The following is a 24475-nucleotide window of genomic DNA, read 5'->3' on the forward strand; positions in this document are numbered from 1 at the left end:
TTCCACCATCTTCAATGGGACCCTTCTACCTGTCACATTTTACCACCCATACCCCCCCCCAACTCCCTCTTTCCACAGGGATCGCTCCCTTCATGATTCCCTTCCTTCCCACTAATCTCCCTCCTGACACTTATCCCTGTAAGAGGCAGAAGTGCTATATTTGCCCATTCACCTCCTCCCTCACCTCCATTCAGAGATCCAAACAGTTCTTCCCAAGTGTATGCCCTTGATGGTGGGTAGGCTGGTGCTGGTGATGCATTGGGCAATTTTGACTACCTGTTGTAGAGCCTTCCCGTCTGCTGCAGTGTAGTTTCTGTACCATGCAGTGATGCAACATATTAGGATGCTTTCTACTTCATATCTATAGAATGATGTGAGTATAGATGTGCAAACTGCAGATCCCCTCAACCTCCTGAGAAAGTAGAGGCATTGATGAGCTTTCCTAATTGTGTAGAATGTGTTCTGGGACCATGAGAGGTTGTGCAAAATATGATTTCCCGGGAGTTTGAATCTGCTTACAGTTTCTACTGCTGTGCCAACAATGTAGAGAGGTGTTCTCCTGAAGTCAATAACCATTTCCATTGCCTTGTTGACACTGAGGAAAAAATTATTCTCCTGGCACCAGGCCTCAAGTTCTTCTGCCACCTCTCTGTAGGCCATCTCATCGTTGTTGGTGATAAGCCCCACCACTGTCCTGTCATGGGTGAACTTGACAATCTGATTACTCAGCTGTATGTCCCTGCAGTCATGTTTGAGCAGAGTGCTCAGCAATGGGCTCAGCACACAGCCCTGGGAGGCACCTGTGTTGAGGATGATGGAGAAGAAGGAGCAGCTGTGCTATCTGAGGTCTGTTCTTTAGGAAGTCAAACACCCACAGTGGTGCATTTAGACTGAGGAGTCGGAGTTTCTTCACCAAAGTCTGTGGGACAATAATGTTGAATGCCAAACAGAAATCCAGAAACAACATTCCGACATAAATCTGACACAAGAGCAGATCAGAGGCTACATTTCTTAGATTTCCTAATTCTCCAAAGCCTTTTCTTTTCAATCATTTCTACTATCAATAAGGCAATCAGGGCACTGTTAAATATTTTATTTTGGTTTGTGGCAAATAAACACCTAACTTTCTTTTTAAAATTCCTCTAGTTCAGGGGTGGCCAACCTTTTACATTCCATACATCAATTTTTTCACTCACGTGTTCAGATGCACCATACAACTCTTGTACCCACATTCAATTCTTGTAAAAATATGTTAATATAGAGCTCATGCGTGAAAAAATCACATCTGAACTCGTGCGTGAAAAAATTGACGCATGGAATGTAAAAGGTTGGCCACCCCGCTCTAGAGTGAGGGTCTGTTTCACCACAAATCAGAATAGTAGATCTTACCTGATAACGCTTTAAAAGCAGTTCATCATCAAGAGCAAAGTGATTGGATTCAAAAAGGCAAAATATAAAAGACGCTGTAAATCTGAAATTAAAAAAATGGAAAGTGCTGAAAATGCTTATCAAGTCTGTCTGTACGGATGGTACCTGGCCTGGCCACTACACTAATCACCACCCGAGCTATCCACGTCTCCTATTACTGTACACTGTCAGCATCATGCACAAAATACCCTCTCCATAGCTTCTGTGAAAATATACCCCAAACCCATAATCTCTTTCTTTTCCCTCAAGGAGAGTCAATGATGCAGATAAGTTGAGCACCTTTGTGGCTGTGAACAAAATTCAGTTAATTTTGAACATATTTATGGAAAAGTATATGATAAATTAACAGCAAAGCTTTTAAATTTATGTAATGCTTGGTCTACCTGATTGACTTAGCAAACTGAACTAGAAAAAAACACCCGCAGATAAAATGGAGCACCAAAATTGTTAAACCCCTTTCCCCACTGCAGCTATTTATGTCAGCTATCTCCTCACTTTCTTTCCAGCCCAGATTTATTTATTCATTGAGATATAGTGCAGAACAGGCCCTCCCGGCCCTTTGAGTCACGTTGCCCAGCAACCCCCAATTTAATCCTAGCCTAATCACAGGACAACTTACAACTTAATCACAGGACCAATTAACTTACCAACCGGTAGACTTTGGAACATGGGAGGACCCAGAGGAAGCCTATGGAGTCACGTGGAGAACATATAAACTCCTTACCGACAGCCGTGGGAAGTGAGGCAGGGTTGCTGGTACTGTAGAGCGCTGTGCTAACCACTATGCTACCATGCCATCCCAAGATGAGGGGCCTCAATCCAAAATGCTGACTGCTCATTTCCCTCCATAGATGCTCCCTCCAGCTTCTTCCTATATATCTAGAAGGGAAATCAGTCTCAGCTAAATGAGAAACATTCACACGGGAGATGAAAGGAAATCAGGGTAAATGTGTCCTCAGAAGCAAATTTAGAACACCCTGGTCGATAAAGTACCCAAAAGGTAAGATGGAAAGAAAGGAAGTTTTTGTCCAGCACCAAGAGTTTAATATTGCAGAAAGACACGAGTAAAGACAGTGCAATGATAACATTGAAAGAGAATGAGTAAACAAAGTAAGAAGGAGAGAAGAAAAGAATAAAAAGCAAATAATGTCACCTATCAAAGTTGCTGATGAACACAGCAGGCCAGGCAGCATCTCTAGGAAGAGGTGCAGTCGACGTTTCGGGCCGAGACCCTTCGTCAGGACTAACTGAAGGAAGAGTGAGTAAGGGATTTGAAAGTTGGAGGGGGAGGGGGAGATACTCACTCTTCCTTCAGTTAGTCCTGACGAAGGGTCTCGGCCTGAAACGTCGACCGTACCGCTTCCTAGAGATGCTGCCTGGCCTGCTGCGTTCACCAGCAACTTTGATGCGTGTTGCTTGAATTTCCAGCATCTGCAGAATTCCTGTTGTTAATGTCGTCTATATGTGTGCAAACAGAGGATGAGGGCACGGTCCTTAAGGGATAATTTGTGGGTGTCTGTACAATAGATGGTGACAATATACTTAAAATGAATGAAGATGGGAAAACTGACTGGATTCACATTGTGAAAAAGGCAGCATAAGATGGTTCTACATCTTGAAGAGTGAAAACACTAACAAGCATGGCTTAAATGAGAGAGAAAAATAAAAATGTTACTGTCAGAGTTTGATAGGTATGTAAAAAAGGAAAAGACTAGTCAGGGCTTGGGAGGGAAGTATTAGATTGATCTTGGAGTTGGTTTAAATGTCAGCACAATTTCGTGAGCCGAAGGGCCTGTATTGTGCTGCACTGCTCTATGTTCTATGACGTATGTGTCCTTTACAGATAGAGGGATGAGAATTTACTCTGGAGAATAAGGAAATAGAGGATTTAAAACAGTTACTCTGAATTGCTTTCTTAGAAGACACACAAAATATTGGAGAATCACGGGATTAGTAAAAATGTAAAACAGAAGGAATACTTCACTTCAATATTCACTATGGAAAAGGATCTTGGTGATTGTAGTGCTGACTTGCAGCAAACTGAAAAGCTTGAGCATGTAGGTATTAAGAAAGAGGATGTGCTGGAGCTCCTGGAAGGCATCAAGTTGGATAAGTCGCCGGGACCAGATGAGATGTACCCCAGGCTACTGTGGGAGGTGAGGGAGGAGATTGCTGAGCCTCTGGTGATGATCTTTGCATCATCAATGGGGACGGGAGCGGTTCCGGAGGATTGGAGGGTTGCAGATGTTTTTCCTTTATTCAAGAAAGGGAGTATAGATAGCCCAGGAAATTATAGACCAGTGAATCTTGCTTCAGTGGTTGGTAAGTTGATGGGGAAGATCCTGAGAGGAAGGATTTGGCCTATGGTCAGGCCACACTTAGATCCCCTCCAGTTCGCCTACCAGCCCCGACTAGGAGTTGAGGATGCCATCGTCTACCTGCTGAACCATGTCTACGCCCACCTGGACAAGCCAGCGAGCACTGTGAGGGTCATGTTTTTTGACTTCTCCAGTGCGTTCAACACCATCCGCCCTGCTCTGCTGGGGGAGAAGCTGACAGCGATGCAGGTGGATGCTTCCCTGGTGTCATGGATTCTTGATTACCTGACTGGCAGACCACAGTACGTGTGCTTGCAACACTGTGTGTCCGACAGAGTGATCAGCAGCACTGGAGCTCCACAGGGGACTGTCTTGTCTCCCTTTCTCTTCACCATTTACACCTCGGACTTCAACTACTGCACAGAGTCTTGTCATCTTCAGAAGTTTTCTGATGACTCTGCCATAGTTGGATACATCAGGAAGGGAGATGAGGCTGAGTACAGGGCTACAGTAGGAAACTTTGTCACATGGTGTGAGCAGAATTATCTGCAGCTTAATGTGAAAAAGACTAAGGAGCTGGTAGTAGACCTGAGGAGAGCTAAGGTACCGGTGACCCCTGCTTCCATCCAGGGGGTCAGTGTGGACATGGTGGAGGATTACAAATACCTGGGGATGCGAATTGACAATAAACTGGACTGATCAAAGAACACTGAGGCTGTCTACAAGAAGGGCCAGAGCTGTCTCTATTTCCTGAGGAGACTGAGGTCCTTTAACATCTGCTGGATGATGCTGAGGATGTTCTACGAGTCTGTGGTGGCCAGTGCTATCATGTTTACTGTTGTGTGCTGGGGCAGCAGGCTGAGGGTAGCAGACACCAACAGAATCAACAAACTCATTCGTAAGGCCAGTGATGTTGTGGGGATGGAACTGGACTCTCTGACGGTGGTGTCTGAAAAGAGGATGCTGACCAAGTTGCATACCATCTTGGACAATGTCTCCCATCCACTACATAATGTATTGGGTGGACACAGGAGTACATTCAGCCAGAGACTCATTCCACTGAGATGCTACACAGAGCGTCATAGAAAGTCATTCCTGCCTGTGGCCATCAAACTTTACAACTCCTCCCTTGGAAGGTCAGACACCCTGAGCCAATAGGCTGGTCCTGGACATTTCCTGGCATAATTTACATATTACTATTTAACTATTTATGGTTTTATTACTATTTATTATTTATGGTGCAACTGTAACGAAAACCAATTTCCCCCGGGATCAATAAATTAAGACTATGACTATGAACATTTAGAGAGGTATAATATGATTAGGAATAGTCAGCATGGCTTTGTCAAGGGCAGATCGTGCCTTATGAGCCTGATTGAATTTTTTGAGGATGTGACTAAACACATTGATGAAGGAAGAGCAGTAGATGTAGTGTATATGGATTTCAGCAAGGCATTTGATAAGGTGCCCCATGCAAGGCTTATTGAGAAAGTAAGGAGGCATGGGATACAAGGGGACATTGCTTTGTGGATCCAGAACTGGCTTACCCACAGAAGGCAAAGAGTGGTTGTAGACAGGTCATATTCTGCATGGAGGTTGGTGACCCGTGATGTGCCTCAGGGATCTGTTCTGGGACCATGAATTTTATAACTGACCTGGATGAGGAAGTGGAGGGATGGGTTAGTGAATTTGCTGATGACACAAAGGTTAGAGGTGCTGTGGATAGTGTGGAGGGCTGTCAGAGGTCACAGTGGGACATTGATAGGATGCCAAGCTGGGTTGAGAAGTGGCACATGGAGTTCAACCCAGATAAGTGTGAAGTGGTTCATTTTAGTAGGTCAAATATGAAGGCAGAATATAGTATTAATGGTAAGACTCTTGGCAGTGTGAAGGATCAGAGGGATCTTGGGGTCCAAGTCCATAGGACGCTCAAAGCAGCTACGCAGGTTGACTCTGTGGTTAAGAAGGCATATGGTGTATTGGCCTTCATTAATCATAGAACTGAATTTAGGAGCCAAGATAGCCAAGTTTCCATCAAACTCAATATATAAGTTTGCTGATGACACAACAATTGTAGGCCGTATCTCGGGTAATGATGAGTTTGAGTACAGAGAGGAAATTAAGAACCTGGTAGCATGGTGCAAAGACAATAAACTATCCCTCAACATCAGCAAGATGAAGGAATTGGTTGTTGACTTCAGAAGGAGTAGTGGACCACACGACCCAATTTACACTGGTGGTGCGCAAGTGGAACAGATCAAAAACTTCAGTTCCTCGGGGTCAATATCACAAATGACCTGACTTGGACCAACCGAGCAGAGTTCACTGCCAAGAAGGCCCACCAGCACCTTTACTTCCTGAGGAAGCTAAGGAAATTTGGCCTGTCCCCTAAAACCCCCACTAATTTTGATAGATGCACCGTAGAAAGCATTCTTCTAGGGTGCATCACAACCTGGTATGGAAGTTGTCTTGACCAAGACCGAAAGAAGCTGCAGAAGATTGTGAACACGGCACAGCACATCACACAAACCAATCTTCCGTCCGTGGACTCACTTTACACCGCACGCTGTCAGAGCAGTGCTGCCAGGATAATTAAGGACATGACCCAACCAGCCAACAGACTTTTTGTCCCTCTTCCCTCCGGGAGAAGGCTCAGGAGCTTGAAGACTCATATGGCCAGATTTGGGAACAGCTTCTTTCCAACTGTGATAAGGCTGCTGAACGGATCATGACCCGGAACTGGGCCGTACCCTCCAAATATCCGGAGCTGCCTCTCGGTTTTTTTGCACTACCTTACTTCCCATTTTTCTATTTTCTATTTAAGATTTATAATTTAAATTTTTAATATTTACTAATTTTAACTATTTTAAATATTTTTAATATTTAATATTTGTAATCCAGGGAGTGTGAAGCACAGATTCAAATATCGCTATGATGATTGTACGTTCTAGTACTAATTGTTTGGCAACAATAAAGTATAAAGTAAAATAAAGTAAAGAGAGGTAATGTTGCAGTTGTATTGGACCCTGGTCAGACCCCACTTGGAGTACTGTGCTCAGTTCTGGTCGCCTCACTACAGGAAGGATGTGGAAGCCACAGAAAGGGTGCAGGGGAGATTTACAAGGACATTGCCTGGATTGGGGAGCATGCCTTATGAAAATAGGTTGAGTGAACTCGGCTCTTTCTCCTTGGAGCGACGGAGGATGAGAGATGACCTGATAGAGGTGTATAAGATGATGAGAGGCATTGATCATGTGGATAATCAGAGGCTTTTTCCCCGGGCTGAAATGGTTGCCACAAGAGGACACAGGTTTAAGGTGCTGGGGAGCAGGTACAGAGGAGGTGTCAGGGGTCAGTTTTTTACTCAGAGAGTGGTGAGTGTGTGGAATGGGCTGCCGGCAACGGTGGTGGAGGCGGATACAATAAGGTCTTTTAAGAGACTTTTAGAGTTTAGAAAATGGAGGGCTATGGGTAAGCCTAGTAATTTCTAAGGTAGGGACATGTTCGGCACAACTTTGTGGGCCGAAGGGCCTGTATTGTGCTGTAGGTTTTCTAAGTTTCTTTGTCTCTATGAATGAGCATTCATCAAAAAATGCAATGAAAGAACTTGGTAAGCTTGAAAGATGATAATGTCTAACATTGCAATGAACTACAACTGATAATCTTTTGATGTAGCCAGGATTGATTTTGAGAAGATCCCACATTCTGGTCAGAAAAGTATAAGTCCATGGAAGAGTGGAATATCAGATTTAAAACCAGGTCAGTGGCAACAGGCTAAGGGTAGTATGATGTGTCATTATCTTAGGCTATTAATTTAATGCTAGAAGATAGGATTACCAGCAAGCATTGGTACGATAGGCCACTTAGCCTCCTTCTACACCATAAATTTTCCATAATCTTTTGAATCTAAGAAATCACATACCAGCCTATCCCAGAAATATATCACTTTTTCTTAACAATTACCGTGATGAATTATTTAAAATCCCCAGCTTACAACTACCGAGTGGGTCAGGAGTCTCTAATATTTGGGTAGCACACCTTCGCTTTCTCAATGACAGTTATAGACTAGCAATAAATTCTACCCTTCCTTTTGATAGCCAGAACCTGTGAATGAGCAATTAATCAAAGCTTGCTGTGTGGAAATTGGTTCCTGTGTTTCCCACATACTACTCTGATTGTCACATTGAAAAACTTCCTTGGCTGCGTGAAATACATTGAAGTATCTCGAGACTGTGGAATACAAATATACAAATGTTATATAAGTACAGATTATTTCCTTCCTACTGAGTGATAGATGGACTGAACTGTGTCTCTGTGATTTCTGGAAATACATTGCATCTTCCTGGAACATCAGTTCATGGAACATTCAGTCCATTTGTATCTTCAAAGTGAATACACTTGCTGAATTTGGACAGGCAATCCATTATGATGAAGGGGCATTGTAGTGTTTTCAATATTTCATTGATATGTGATTAATATTTCAAAGGTTCAAATGTTCATTTATTATTAAAGTATACAACTATGAAATTCTTCTTCTCTCGATGGCCATGAAACCAAGAAAGAAAAGAAAGGAAAGGCAGCATGATCACAAACCTTCAAATCCCCCCTCTTCACAGAAAAAAAGCAAAAAAACAGAACAGGCACATCAACCCCCTAATCCCCCCTCCTGCACAAAAAAAACAAACAAAAACAGAATAGCCCATCAACCCCCTCATCCCCCCTCCTTGCTCAAAAAAACAAACAAAAACAGAATAGGAGCATCAACACCCAAATCCCCCCTCCTCACTAAAAAAAAACAAACAAAAACAGAATAGGTGCATTCCCCACACACAGTGCCAGGCTCTTCCCCCTCCAGTAGCATAGCAGAGCGATCCTCAGCGGTTGAAAGGCAGGCAGCTGGTGCTCACCTTCCACATTTGCCTTGATGATTCAATATCCCTCATTGCTTTAACCTGCAAAATGGAGTTAAATATCGGCTCACACCCTGTCCCATTGCCTGCCTGCTGTGAGGTTTGCACACATTGCCTCTGACTCCTGGAATCCTCTAAGAGATTGCACAGCACTGAACACCCAAATACCACAGACTGCCCACCTTGAGGTTCATGCACAGTGCCTCTGCTCTCGGAATCTTCTTTGAGAATCTTCTTGCAGAGCGCTGGAACACCCAAACAATCTCCAAGCAGCAAAGCACTGTCTCCTACAGTTCCAGAATCTCATCCAAGGTGAAAAACAAACATAAAAGACATAAAAGAAGTGAAATATATAGTTTCATGATCTTTCCAGAAGATGTCAATGGAAGGAGCATTGTATGCAGGCACCATCAATTGTGAGTATATTGTTTGATTACGCAATCATTCTTTTGCTTACGTTATTCATTATAGGTTATATGTAAGAAGTATGTGAATGGCGCACGACATTAAGACACCACGTCATTGTGCGCATTTCAATAAAGTAAAACTAAGTAGACATGAGTATCCCCGGTTCCTGTGCTTTTCTTTCTTTTAGTTTTTGGAGTTATAAAACATAACAGTGGCAATGAGGAAGTTTTAGAATGAACGTGAGATGACTATCTACCTGTTGAAGTGCAGCATGTTTTCTTCTTCGGAAAGGGAGAGAAATGTTGGAATTTTTTTAAAAGCTCAGCATGTGTTTCTTTGGAAGGGGAGAGACATCTTTGAATTTTTGAAAAAGGCAGAAAATGGATGAAGTTCATAGGATCATTAACAGTGAGTAGCAGAGGATAATAATAATAAATAAATAACACACAGAAAAGTTGGCTACATTAGAAAGATAGATGTGTTTAATTACCCAACAGATAAGTGGATGATGTATACTGAAAGAATTGAGCAATACAGGTGTCCCCCGCTTTCCAAACGTTCTCTTTACGACATTTCGCTTTTACGAAAGACCTACATTAGTACCTGTTTTCGTTAACCAAAAGAGGATTTTCGCTTTTAGAATAAAAGACGCTCACTTTAAACTAGTATTTACCCCGAGAAAGACTACCATGACCATGAAGCCTTGCACGGGCAGGTGTGTGTGCATGCGTGATGTGCGTGTATGTGCAAATGCGTGACGTGCACATGCATGTACGTGCCGATTTTTTTCGACAAATCGATATTGGCTCAAACTTTCCGATTCTGTTAAGTGAAACTACACTCTACATACATTATTCCTACGTTATATAGGCTGTGTATTTATCATATCATTCCTGCTTTTACTATATGTTAGTGTTATTTTAGGTTTTATGTGCTATTTGGTATGATCTGGTAGGTTATTTTTTGGGTCTGGGAACGCTCAAAAAATTTTCCCATATAAATTAATGGTAATTGCTTCTTCGCCCTACGCCATTTTGGCTCACGAACGGTTTCATAGGAACGCTCCACATTTGGGTAGCGGGGGAAACCTGTACTTTGAAGAAAATGAAATAGCCAATGAGAAACAAATGCCAATGTATTGAGTGCAATAGGTGGAAAAGCATACAGTTTGTTCAGAAGTTCAAGTACTCCAAGCAAACCAACCGAAATGAGCTTTGCTGATATCATAAATATAATGCAGGAACATTTAGAACTGAAACCATTGTTGTAGCTGAACGCTTTAGGTTTCATAAGCAGAATTAAGAGGAAAGAGGATTCATATTAGCTCATTTAATTGAAGAAGTTGTCCAAGCATTGTCAGTTCAGTGAAGGGCTTAATGATGCCCCGAGTGATCGTTTAGTTTATGCAATTTTACAAAAACACGTTCAAAGATAGCTCCTAACTAAAGCACAACTCACATTTAAAAGAGAGGTTGATATCACTGCATCAATGGAAACAGCAGATAGAAAAACAAGCGAGTTGCAGTCAGGAAAGAAAATGAGCCTGAACAAAACTGCTACATCCAAACAGAAGCCTGCCTTGCCAAACAAGTTGTGTTACCATTGTAGCAGGGTTACCTGCAGGTTTGCAGGTGAAAATTGCAGAAAAGGCAGCAAAGTAAGACACATTCAAAGAGCATGTTGGGCAGACAAAAAGAAACAGACTGCACAGGGAAGAGGGAAAGATAAAAAGTCACAAGGAGCACTAATCTGCATTTTGTTGGTGAAAAATCTGATAATAAGAGTGACAACGACTGGGTAGCCTTGAGATTTACAGTGTGAGGACTAACAAGCTACAAGCAATACATCTTACACCTGTAGTGAACAGCAAATTACTTAAAATGGAATTGGACACTAGCTTGGCTGTTTCAATCATTCCACAACATAAGTTTGAAGGGCACTTCAAACTGAAGGCAGCTGATATCCACCTAAGAACTTATTCTGGAGAAAAGATAACTCCTGTGGAAATGACACTCATAACAAGGACCAACAAACTACATTGGGCTTGTATAGGCAAAAACAGGAGGGCCAGCATTGTGGGAGCATGAGTGGCTGAGACATCTAAAACATGTTTGGAAACCCATCCACCATATGCATGCCACATCCCCTGCAATAGAGACAACTGAAAGTGAAGTAAGGAATGTACTGCATGATGCCAAAGCAGTGTTTAAGAATGTCATTGGAAACTTCAAAGATATCAAGGATAAAATAGTGTTCAATGAAAACGCCACACGTAAGTTTTCTAAAGCCTGTCCGGTTCCTTAAATCATCCTTAAATCATCCGAGATGCATTAGCCAGTGAGCTAAATTGCATGGAAGTTGAAGGAATTCTTTCCATGATTGAGTGGAGCCCGTGGGTAGCCAAGAAGAATGGGCCTGTCAGGATCTGCTGCGACTTTAAGGTCACCATCAAACTCAGTAATGAAAATAGATTAATATCCTCTGCCCAGGATAGAGGATATCTTTGCAAGCCTTTCTAGAGGGAGGACTTGTATATGAGACGCATTATATGTTGAGCTGGAGTTTATAGCTAAGCAGGGAGGAGTGTTGCGTATTTAACATTTCAGTAGTATTTGAGTTATTTTGTAAAATTAGTGTTTGATTAAGCATAATGCATTATGAGTTATATGTAAGAAGTATGTGAATGGCATATGTCATTACATCACCACATCATATGTGCGCGACCTACTAAAGTACAACTAAACAGACATGAGTATACCAGCCTCCAGAGTTTATCTTTCAATTGGTTTCTGGAGTTACAAAACATAACAGGCATGGATATAAATGTTAACAGTTTCCCTTTCCATAGATACTACCTGACCAGCTGATGCTTCCAGCATAACGTAGAGGGTGTGGTCTTACTAGTTTAGGCAGTGCCTAGTTCTCAAAGTTCAGTCTTATTCTATTGATCTAAAGCATCATGGACTCCAGCTGCACGGTCTGAACAGTGGCGGGCTCTTTGCATAGTGTAAGAGGTAAGTTCTTCCTCAAAGATTGACCAGAAGATTTGAAAGTTCCTCTCCCAGCTTTTCCAAGTGATTTCCAGGTGATCTCTCTGACATACATTTGCAATATATTTTAAATGCCTTTGAAGAAAAATTATAAGTTATTTAAAACAAAAACTCAAGTAAAAAGGGAACAAAAATATTAAATCCAAGTGAAATAATTTTATTAGAAGGTTACTAAGGTTAACTTGTGTAGGGTCAACCGACAGAAGGCTGCTGGACCAGACAATATTCCTGGCAGAGTGCTTAGAGGATGTGCAGACCAACTAGCTGAGATTCTCAGTGACATCTGCAACATCTCCCTGAGCAGCACCATCATTCCTACGTGCTTCAAGGCCGTCACCATCGGCCCCATGCCGAAGAAGTCTTCAGTGTCCTGCCTCAACGACTACCGTCCCGTTGCACTCACATCCATCATCATGAAGTGTTTCAAGAGGCTTGTCATGAGGCACATCAAGACCCTGCTGCCCCCCTCACTGGACCCCCTGCAGTTCGTGTATCGTCCCAACCGTTCAACAGATGACACCATTGCCATCACAAAAAACCTGGCCCTAGCCCACCTGGCAAAAAAAGACATGTACGTTCTAATGCTGCTCCTAGACTTCAGTTCAGCATTCAACACAATCATTCCTCAGAAATTGACTGGAAAGCTGACCCTACTGGGCCTGAACACCTCCCTCTGCAACTGGATCCTAGACTTCCTGACTGGAAGTCAGTCCGGATCGGGAGCAGCATCTCCAACACCATCACACTGAGCACTGGGGCCCCCCAGGGCTGTGTGCTCAGTCCACTGCTGTTCACTCTGCTGACCCATGACTGTGCTGCAACACACAGCTCAAACCACATCATCAAGTTCGCCGATGACACGGCCATGGTGAGTCTCATCAGCAAGAATGATGAGTCAGCATACAGAGAGGAGGTGCAGCAGCTAACGGACTGGTGCAGAGCCAACAACCTGTCTCTGAATGTGAATAAAACAAAAGAGATGGTTGTTGACTTCAGGAGGACACGGAGCGACCACTCTCTGCTGAACATCAACGACTCCTCCACAGAGATCGTTAAGAGTACCAAATTTCTTGGTGTTCACCTGGTGGAGAATCTCACCTGGTTCCTCAACATCAGCTCCATAGCAAAGAAAGCTCAGCAGCATCTCTACTTTCTGCAAAGGCTGAGAAAAGTCCATCTCCCACCCCCAATCTTCACCACGTTCTACAGAGGTTGTATTGACAGCATCCTGAGCAGCTGCATCACTGCCTGCTTCGGAAATTGCACCACCTCGGATCACAAGACCCTGCAGCGGATAGTGAGGTCAGCTGGGAAGATCATCGGGGTCTCTCTTCCCACCATTATAGACATTTACATCACACGCTGCATCCATAAAGCAAACAGCATTATGAAGGACCCCACGCAACACTCATACAAACTCTTCTCTCTCTTACCATCTGACAAAAAGGCAACAAAGTATTCCGGCTCTCACGACCAGACTATGTAACAGTTTCTTCCTCCAAGTCATCGGACTCCTCAATACCCAGAGCCTGGACTGACACCATCCTCCTGCCCTCTACTGTGCCTATTGTCTTGTTTATTATTTATTGTAATGCCTGCACTGTTTTGTGCACTTTATGCAGTCCTGGGTAGGTCTGTAGTCTAGTGTAGTTTTTGTGTTGTTTTTACGTAGTTCAGTGTAGTTTTTGTATTGTTCATGTAGCACCATGGTCCTGAAAAATGTTGTCTCGTTTTTACTGTGTACTGTACCAGCAGTTATGGTCGAAATGACAATAAAAAGTGACTTGACTAACCTTCCTTTGGCCTCGTAATCTACAATCCTCCACACCATATTAAAATTAATGAGGTCTTTGATTCTGCAGAATTGTGCAGGAAAGAAGAAGCTTTCTCTTGTGTAATTTAGGAAATCTCATCAATACTAGGGTCTGGGCACCACAGTGACAGACTTGGTGATCAGAATCTGTCAGCAAATCTGGGGTCTTCATGTTCGACAGTGCACATATGGAAGTCTCAGACACACTCCAGTTTAAACAGCTAAGGACAAGCAGTTCCATTGACAACATCTGGTTTTAGATAACAAGTTCCAGCCCAGAGACTCATAACAGCTGAGCTTTGCTCCATCTCCGATGTAGCAACAAGGGCAGTGGCTTTCAAATGCAATTGTACAACATGTGCACTTGCCCTGCTCCTTGGAACTCCCATAACGTTTCTTTAAAACCAAACAAATAGTTTCTCATCAAGAGAATGTATTATGTCACTGACAAGTAGAATGCTCTGTGGTCCTTTGAAAAAGCTCCAATCTTATCACAAATTTTAAAAAGTATTGCAGAAGCAGACATCATCGGCTGTCTGAACAGCGATCGGTTTGCTACTACTGGAAGAGATTAAGTGGCACGTAAAAATGTATGAACTGCAGATACTGATATTTGAACTATCTGGGCTCATGCTGAGGATATTCCATGAATGTTTCCACTGACAAAATATGTTTACTGTCATACTGCACGTTAATCAAGCTTACAAATATTTCAAATATTTACAATTACAAATAAAGAGAATGATTAGATTGGATTAGTTTTATTTGTCATATATATATCAAAACATACAGTGAAATGTGTTGTTTGCATCAAAACAAATCAAGGAAGGATTGTGCTGGGCAACTGACTAGTATCACCACACTTCCGACACCAACATAGCACACTCACAACTCACTAATTCTAAAGCTAACTGTACTTCTTTGAAATGTGGGAAATAGCTAGAGCACCCAGAGGAAAGCCAACAGTCACAGGGAGAATTACCAACTCCTTATGGACCAACAACAGGAATCGAACTCTGATCTTGCAGCTGGCGCTATGAAGTGTTGCGCTAATTGCCATGCTACCATGCTACTCCAAAGATAAAATGTTCAAGAAGTTTAATATCTATAAAGTAGCAATTAATCTCAAATTACAACAGTTTCAATGATGTGAACGTAATTCTTTCATCATGATAATCAGTCTCCTCTGAGCTTCCAATCATTATTGCCTATTTTTAAAAATGCACCAAATTCACTTCTGATTTCCCCAATCATGCCAGGGTGAACTGTGCACTGACAGTGCCCCAAGTGATAATTTTTCTCATGTGTGAACCTGAAGAGCAATCATCGACGGGTAAGGAGGGCATTGTTTCCCAGCATAACTTAAACACAAAAGATTCTGCAGATACTGCAAATCCAGAGTAACAAACACACAAAAACTAGAGGAACTTGACAGGTCAGACAGCATCATGGAAAGGAATAAACAGTCGACGTCTCTGGGCTGAGACCCTTCATCAGGACAGGAAAGGAAGGAAGAAAAATCTAGAATAAGAAGGGGGGGGAAGGGGAAGGAACACAAGCTAGAATGTGATAGGTGAAGCTATGTGGGGGAAGGAGGATGAAGTGAAAAGCTGGGAGGTGATAGGTGGAAAAGTGTAAGGGCTGAAGAAGGAATCTGATAAGAGGGGAGAGTGGACCATTGGAAAACATGAAGGAGGAGGGGTACTGAGACTGGGCCTGCAGGTATCTCTGCATGGGGAGAGGGTGGTGTGTAGAATTCGGAGGGAGAAGCAGCTAATCAAATACAAGCACCTGGGATCCTCAGTGGGTCCAAACTGGGAGGCTGGAAAATGGATCTGAGCCATGTGGGCCAAGATGGCGGCAAAGACAAGTTCCCAGGAAGGACACTTGGCTGTGGCAGAGAGTCTGGTTGAACACGTGATCTTGTTTTTACCTAGATACGTATCTATACACAAACACAACAGTCCCTATAGGTGATATTGATAATGGCTTCTTCAATAATACAGTTCTGTGGCTAGAGCGGAAATAAAAATGAACATTGCTTTTGTTCTCCTCAGCACTGAGGCTAAGGCTAAGGCCGTGTCCGCTCCAGCTGCTCCGGGCTTTCTGTATGCAAGCTTCACGGCGATTTGCCCACTACGTAATGAGCTGAGGCTGAGGCTAAGGGCCTGTTCCAGCTGCTCCGGTCTTCGTGTCTACGGACTCACTTCTGTTCTGAATGCTGTTGCTTGTTTTTATTGTTTGTATGGTTTGTTTTTTTCTCTCTCTCTCTGGTCTTTGGGTGTTGGTCTTTTTTTTCTGTGTTCTTTCAGGTTTCTTTTTTTGTGGCTGCCTGTAAGCAGACAAATCTCAAGGTTGTATAATTTATACATCCTTTGATAATAAATGTTCTTTGAACTTTGGTCTACAGGAAAGATGGAACTGATTTTTAGAAGTAACCACACATTCAGTGCTTTTGGAAAAAAGGGAATTGGAGAAGATGCAAAGACAAGTAACTCAAGGGTGGGCATTTGAAGAGGGGACAGTATCTCTAAAGAGAGAGATACTTAATAATGCTTGCTGTGTGGAGACAAGGACAGGCAGTTTGTGGGTTGGGATAAAAGAGCACAATATGGGTCTCATGGATGAGATAAAGTTGGAGAAGGCAGGATTGAGGAGTACTAGAGACATGTAGGGCTTCAAGGGAATGGTGGAGAAACCTGAAGAGAGGGTGAAATGAAAGACATTGTGTCAGGGGTGCAGCAGAGTTTGATGAGCAGATGATATCAATTTGGTGATAAAGAAGTCTCTGAATCCGTTTTGCATTCTCCAGTCAATGACAGATGTGAATTCATATTCCGTTGCTGGTTAAGTGAACACTGAACTAACTTTTTTTTGCACAGGAGTGGGTGGGGGAGGTGATATTCAATTTAATGAATTCCCCACCAGACAAACCCCCACAGATAGCCCAAATGCTTATTCCCAGTGTAAATAAATCTTTTTGCTTGACAGTATCCAGATTGTTTAAAAACCAGTCTTACAAGCTGTTTCTGATAGATGGGAATAGTTGACAGCTATATGAATTAGCAAACAACTTATCTCACAAGGGAGCCAAAGGGAGCAGTTTCTTGGAACTATATACTCTTTCAATAACCGTATTCATTTTGAGCCAGATTAAATCTTGGCACATTGAAATATATAAATAACTGATAATTTTGTCATTTTCTATTGCCTAATTAACTTTCTATTTCATTGCCTACTTTGTCAAGTATTTTACAGCGTTATAATAAATTCAAACCATTATGTACATTTCTCAGCTCACATATGCATTGTCATTTCAAGTGACCCTGCTTAAATTGCTATGATGGAAAGAGGGAAGTGCTTTATATTAACGAATCCTTCTTCTGTAGTTTCATGTGTACTTTTGCAGTACACAATGGTACCAGTTTGTCAGAAATTGTTAAGGCTGAATTCACTCACTGAAACTTCAACATTACCACAAAATCTTCGAACACCAAGTGATTTACAGAGGCCAACATCAACCACCTCCACAAGTTAAGTGAATGGCCAGCATGGAACATTCACTCAGCACAGATGATGTTTAACTTCTGATTTCAAGAAGCTACTGAAAGACGTGCTTCTTTCCCAGAGTAGAAAATGTACATATTTTAGCAATGTTGATGGAAAAAGTAAAAGTGTTTTGGAATACATTTAGTAATTATTGTTGTTTATGTTACAACAAGCTTATTTTATGGAACTTAATGGCCCAAAATTTCCAATAAAGATTTGGCTGTTCAGCACAGAACTGCCAGCACTTCAGAATCAGACTCAGGTTTATTATCATCAGCAAATGTTGTGAAATTTGTTGTCATGTGGCAGCAGTACATTGCAATACATAATAATATTCATAACTGGAGGAGATTTGGGACTTTAATCGTCATGGAGATTTCAAACTTCTTCAAAGCTGACGAATTTCTTCAGTTTAAATCTAAAGCAGTGTTAACCAGAGGTGAAGTGTGATCCTCCTGGAGTTCCTCGCAGTTGTACTGGCAGGTCTACCAGGTTAGACCTGGCTTACTCTCAGGATCTGCATTCATTTCAAAGTGAGGGAAAGAAGTCAATTACAGGCAATTTATATTTTCCATCTCAACAAGTTATTTAATTGTTGTTTAACTTTTATCTTTTACAGTTTCAAAATAACAAAAAAGGAAAAGGGCCCGAAGCAAAAGTTTAGGCACCCTGCATGGTTGGTACTTAGAAACACCCCCTTTGGCAAGTATTACAGCTTGTAAACACTTTCTGTAAGAGTCTTTCCATTCTTGTTTGGGGGATTTTCATCCATTCTTCTTTGCAAAAGGCTTCCAGTTCTGTGAGAGTCTTAGGCCGTCTTGCATGCACTGCTCTTTTGAGGTCTAGCCACAGATTTTCGATGATGTTTAGGTCAGGGGATTGTGAGGGCCATGGCAAAACCTTCAGCTTGTGCCTCTTGAGGTAGTCCATTGTCGATTTTGACGTGTGTTATTATCCTGTTGTAGAAGCCATCCTCATTTCATCTTCAGCTTTTTTACAGATGGTGCGATGTTTGCTTCCAGAATTTGCTGTTATTTAATTGAATTCATTCTTCCCTCTACCAGTGAAATGTTCCCCGTGCCGCTGGCTGCAACACAAGCCCAAAGCATGATTGATGCACCCCGTGCTTAACAGTTGGAGAGGTGTCCTTTTCATGAAATTCTGCACCCTTTTTCGTCCAAACATACCTTTGCTCATTGCGGTCAAAATGTTCTATTTTAACCTCATCAGTCCACAGGACTTGTTTCCAAAATGCATCAGGCTTGTTTAGCTGTTCCTTTGTAAACTTCTGACGCTGAATTTTGTGGTGAGGATGCAGGAAAGGTTTTCTTCTGATGACTCTTCCATGAAGGTCATATTTGCGCAGGTGTCCCTGCACAGTAGAACAGTGCACCATCACTCCAGAGTCTGCTAAATCTTCCTGAAAGTCTTTTGCAGTCAAACGGGGGTTTTGATTGGCCTTTCTAGCAATCCTACGAGCAGTTCTCTCGGAAAGTTTTCTTGGTCTTCCAAACCTCAACTTGACCTCCACTGTTCCTGTTAACTGCCATTTCTTAATTACATTACAAACTGAGGAAACGGCTACCTGCAAACGCTTTGCTATCTCCTTATAGCCTTCTACTGCTTTGTGGGCATCATTTATGTTAATTTCCAGAGAGCTAGGCAGCTGCTTAGAGGAGCCCATGGCTACTGATTGTTGGGACAAGGTTTGAGGAGTCAGAGTATTTATAAAGCTTTGAAATTTGGACCATCTGGCCTTTCCTAACGATGATTGTGAACAAGCCATAGCCCTAACAAGCTAATTAAGGTCTGAGACCTTGGTAAAAGTTATCTGAGAGCTCAAATCTCTTGGGGTGCCCAAACTTTTGCATGGTACTGCTTTCCTTTCTTTCACTCTAAAATTGTACAAAACAAAAATAATATACTAATCTTGTTTAAAATGTTGAAAAGAATGTTTCATCTTTAACTTTATGACTTTTGGAGATTATTTCATCTTCTACTCACTTAACTATTCACAGTAACAGAAATTTTGACCGGGGTGCCCAAACTTTTGCATGCCACTGTATGTTCCAAATGACAGCAACACTGATTGGAAAGCAAACATGTACAAATGGTTGCATATGCAAGTAATTATTAGTGATATTGTATATTGCTGAACCATGCAAACAACTCTCCTCATTTGATTTCTGTTGAAAGGAGCACACCAATGACAAGGGCAAACATTCCTTTTAATCAATCTTCCGTCGGCGTTATGTCTTCTTTGGAAAATAAGTCACTTACTGATTTCACATAAGTAAACATTCTTGTTACTTCAGAAGTGTAACTGGCATCTAATATCACAAAGAGCTACCCAATATTAATAGTTATATCTAGGATATTTGTTTCCATCTACTTTCGAACGTATCTGTGGTCACTAATAGTCTGAGACCCACATTCTCTTTCGTTTCCATACAGTCAAATGAAGTAGTTAGTTCAAGGTTCTGAGTTAAAAAGAAACATTTTAAATGGATTCATTTCTCTGAAAACAATGGAGAATTTAATGTCTACAATGAGGCCTACACATCTCTTTAACAGTTCAATGTGATGTTTTCTGGAAAACACCTCCAGCCTTGTTTACTTCCTGTCTTTAATCTGCATACAGTTTTTAAACTAATCCTTAAACAAATCAATGCAAATCTTGTTGCCAAATCCTTGTTCCACACACTGCACCCCACCTCCATCCTCACCTTCAATACTTACACTAATTCTACAGGGCAGGATATTAGATTAAACCCATTAAGGAGGCAGCAAGCTAATCCAATTTCAGTTCTCACCTTTGATGAGAAAATATTAACCAGCCATTGAAGTTGCCCTTTCTCATGTCTACAACATGAAAGGAGACCATGGAGTGCAAAAATGTTGATAGAAAGTGAGGAATTACAAATTCCTTCTTGCTAGGACATGGATTTCAGAAAGGTGTATAGCAAAACTAAGTCTTAAGGATGTTAACAACAGGAATTCTGCAGATGCTGGAAATTCAAGCAACACACATCAAAGTTGCTGGTGAATGCAGCAGGCCAGGCAGCATCTGTAGGAAGAGGTGCAGTCGACGTTTCAGGCCGAGACCCTTCGTCAGGACCTAAGGATGTTATTCAGTTTTAGCTATTAAAAAAGCCAAAGGCTGTTTTCAATATCTGAAATAATTTCATGTACACATTTAATCTGCACAATATACAATTGAACATAATGTGTGCAAAATATTTTCTCATCATAGCCACAGAAGTTATTGAGCAATGAACATCTGATTTTCCTCCATTTCTATTCTTCATGTACTTTGTGATCATGTAAGAAAATCATATGGAAACTGATAAAATCCTCTCACTCAAGCAATTTACCCCTTGAATGCAATTAACTTTTAATAATTACACTAGTTTAGCTATGTTGGAGAGCATTAATATAACAGATCAGTGCACATTAACAGTAGATAGATAGATTGAGAAAACTGATTTAAGTTTATCATTAATGTAGCAAAGAGAACAAATTCCTATGGACAAATTTTCACTTTTCAAAGTTCAAAATTTTAAGGAAAATAACAACACGTATTAGAAATAGAAATAGAAAACCTACAGCACAATACAGGCCCTTCAGCCCACAAAGTTGTTCTGAACACGTCCCTACCTTAGAAATTACCTCCTGTTACCCATTGCCCTCTATTTTTCTAAGCTCCATGTACCTATCCAAAAGTCTCTTAAAAGACCCTATTGTATCCGCCTCCACCACTGCTGCTGGCAGCCCATCCAACGCACTCACCACTCTCTGCGTAAGATACTTACCCCTGACATTTCCTCTGTACTTGCTTCCAAGCACCTTAAACCTGTGTGCTTTTGTGGCAGCCATTTCAGCCCTGGGAAAAAGCCTCTGACTATCCACATGATCAGTGCCTTTCATTATCTAATACACCTTATATTATCATGAGAAATTCATTTATGCCTGTGGGCCTTTTGCCACCTGGTTGTCAGGCAGCTCAGAATTCCTGAGTCACTCATGTAAGTATTTTCATAAGTCGCTGCCGCTGTTATCCCAGTGTTCTGATGTTCGATTCCTCTTGTCCAGTGGTGAAGTCCCAACTTCCTGCAACTTCCCAGCAATCACACTGGAGCGTCTGTTTGCAGTAACTGTGGCAGTTTACACCCCGCACAGGATCAGTGACTGTAGATTCACAGTGTGAGGTCCAGTTGTGGTATTCAAAGAGCAGCCTGCAGTGGTCATATCCTACACAGTGGCATCACCATGCACAAAATGATAATGGGCAAGCTCTCATCTTTGTTTTCTCATTCTCCAGTACTAGCAGTGACACTCTTCTGTTTGGTGTTCGACCGCACCAAGAATATTCTCTGATGCATCAGCTTCTGTGCGATGAGCTGTACGTCCTCAGGAGGACTTTAATGCAAGGATATCTGCATCACCCATGGTGACATGGCAATTACGACTGACTGACTACCATCTAATCTATTCAACCTGGTCACTAAGCAACATTGGCAACAAAACGATGACACAAAAGACTGAAGATCCTGGAATCTGAAGCGACTCATCAGATACAGAGGGAATTGACCATCTATTTCTCTCCAGAGATGATGCTTGACCTGCTTAGTTCCTCCAATACCTTGTGTGAATGACAACAGAAACATTACCACCAGTGATTAAATGATGAAAGTCTCAAGGCCAGGCTAGTTCTTTCTCTGTAAACAACTCATGGAAACATAGTGATATCCATCTAAACGAGGAAATCTGCAGATGCTGGAATTTCAAGCAACACACATAAAAGTTGCTGGTGAACGCAGCAGGCCAGGCAGCATCTCTAGGAAGAGGTACAGTCAACGTTTCGGGCCGAGACATCAACTGTACCTCTTCCTATAGATGCTGCCTGGCCCATTGCGTTCACCAGCAACTTTTATGTGTGTTGCTTGACATCCATCTAATAGTAGCTGAGGAGTGTTTACACTATCTGGAATACATAGAAACATAGAAAACCTACAGCACAATACAGGCCCTTGGGCCCACAAAGTTGTGCCGGACATGTCCCTACCTAAGGTTAGCTAAGAAAGGTGGAGTGAATGCTGGGAAAAACATGTGGAAATATTGATTATCTGAAATTGTTGAACATTATTTGCTCCAGGATGTGAATTTGACCAGAGTTGGCATTGTTCCCCGGTATTTGAGGAATACTGTTAAAATATAAGTACAGAAAGGTCAGATTGGGAATGATGGAGAAATAAAATGATGCTAGATAGTAAGTTCAGGGTGATGGATTGAAGATGGGTCATAGAATTAGGGTCGGGTGTTGTACAGCACGGAAAAAGGCCCTTCTGCTCACCATGTTCATTTTGCCCGACTGCACTCATCCTACTTACCTGCATTAAGGCCATCTCCTTCTATACCTTGCAAACTAATTGTGGATATCTGATCTATCTTCAATCTCACCAGTTGGAGGAGACCACATCATGAGCAACACATGATGTGTACCAAACTGAAAGTACTGGTAAGTACTTAGATGAAATGTATTGATAATGAAGCTGGATGCTTTACCCAGCACCAAGTCGGATCTGGATTAAGACATGGTTAAGAGTTTTCCTGTCTGGTCAAACTTGAAATGTCCTCCTCACAAACATCTGTTGAAATAAGCAGCAGTCTAAATTAGGCATACTCTAAGTATGTACTTCACAGACAATTTGCCAGATTGCTTCATCACAGTCCTTGGGATAATCCTGTCCTATTGCCCTACTTCATGGAAGAAATAGTGGACTTGGGCGGCACTGACAGAATAGCCGCAGTGCAGTTTGTAAATGCCACTCTCCGTAGTCACTTTGCACCACTCATGAAGTAACTGAATGTTCAAGGCATTTGATGGTGTGCCAATCAAGCAGACTGGCATGACCTGGATGGTGCAGGGCTTCTAGACTGCTATTGGAACTGCACTCTTCCAGGCAAGTGAAGAATAGTTCATCACACTTCTAATTCTATTTGGAGCTCCATAAGTGAGGACGTTACCAGGTGGACAGAAGAAAAGATTCCAAGAATGTGCTCAAAACTTCCTTGAAGTACAGGCTTACTTTTAGGAACTGGTCCATGGCCACTCAAAGAGAAGATGGAGCATTCAGCTTTGGATTGTAAACTTTGAAGCCACATATTGAGTGCGTACAGAATATCTACGTCATCAGAAACCAAGATGGTTTGTTTCAGTGAATATTCTACTCAGTGGCAGGACTGAACCACTTCACCATGTATCCAGTTGCCTGCCCCTCAACCACCTGCTGTCCCATTTGTGGAAGCTTTCAGTTCCCATATTGTGGGCCGAAGGGCCTGTACTGTGCTGTGCTATTCTATGTTCTAAGTTCTGTATTCTTATTAGTCGTGAAATGAAATGGAAACAAGTCATCTTTGCATATCACCTCTTTCTTCTTAGGCAGTCGCAAATGAATTCAGGAGAAGAAAAGTCAAACAATTATTGAAATCCCAAATATTTTAAAAGAAAACTTGTACATGTTGACAGCTGTCGTGCAGCAGCTTTCTAAAATAATACTTGCCTCCAGGATCTGATTTTTGGAACTTTTGTCAATGATTTTTAGAATATTCAGCGAAACAAACCATCTTGCTTTCTTGCTATTCCCACTGGGTGCCTTGCAATTTACTTCACCCCCTCATGCAACTGCTTCTGTATTTTAGAGACTGTGATAGGCTAGAACAAAGTTTAAAACACAAGAGACTCTGTAGATGCTGAAATCTAGAGCAACACACACAAAACGCTGGAGGAAATTGGCAGTCAGGCAGCCTCTATGGAAATGAATAAACAGTCGACATTTCGGGCCGAGTCCTTTCAGCAGGACTGGAAAAGAAGGGAGAAGATGCCAAAATTAAATGGTGGGTGGAGGGGAAGGACGACAAGCTGGAGGATGATAGATGAAACCAGGTGGATGGGAAAGGTAAAGAAAGAGCTGGAGAAGAAGGAATCTGATAGGAAAG

This window comes from Mobula birostris, chromosome 8 (assembly GCF_030028105.1).
Source record: "Mobula birostris isolate sMobBir1 chromosome 8, sMobBir1.hap1, whole genome shotgun sequence".
NCBI classification, from domain to species: domain Eukaryota; kingdom Metazoa; phylum Chordata; class Chondrichthyes; order Myliobatiformes; family Myliobatidae; genus Mobula; species Mobula birostris.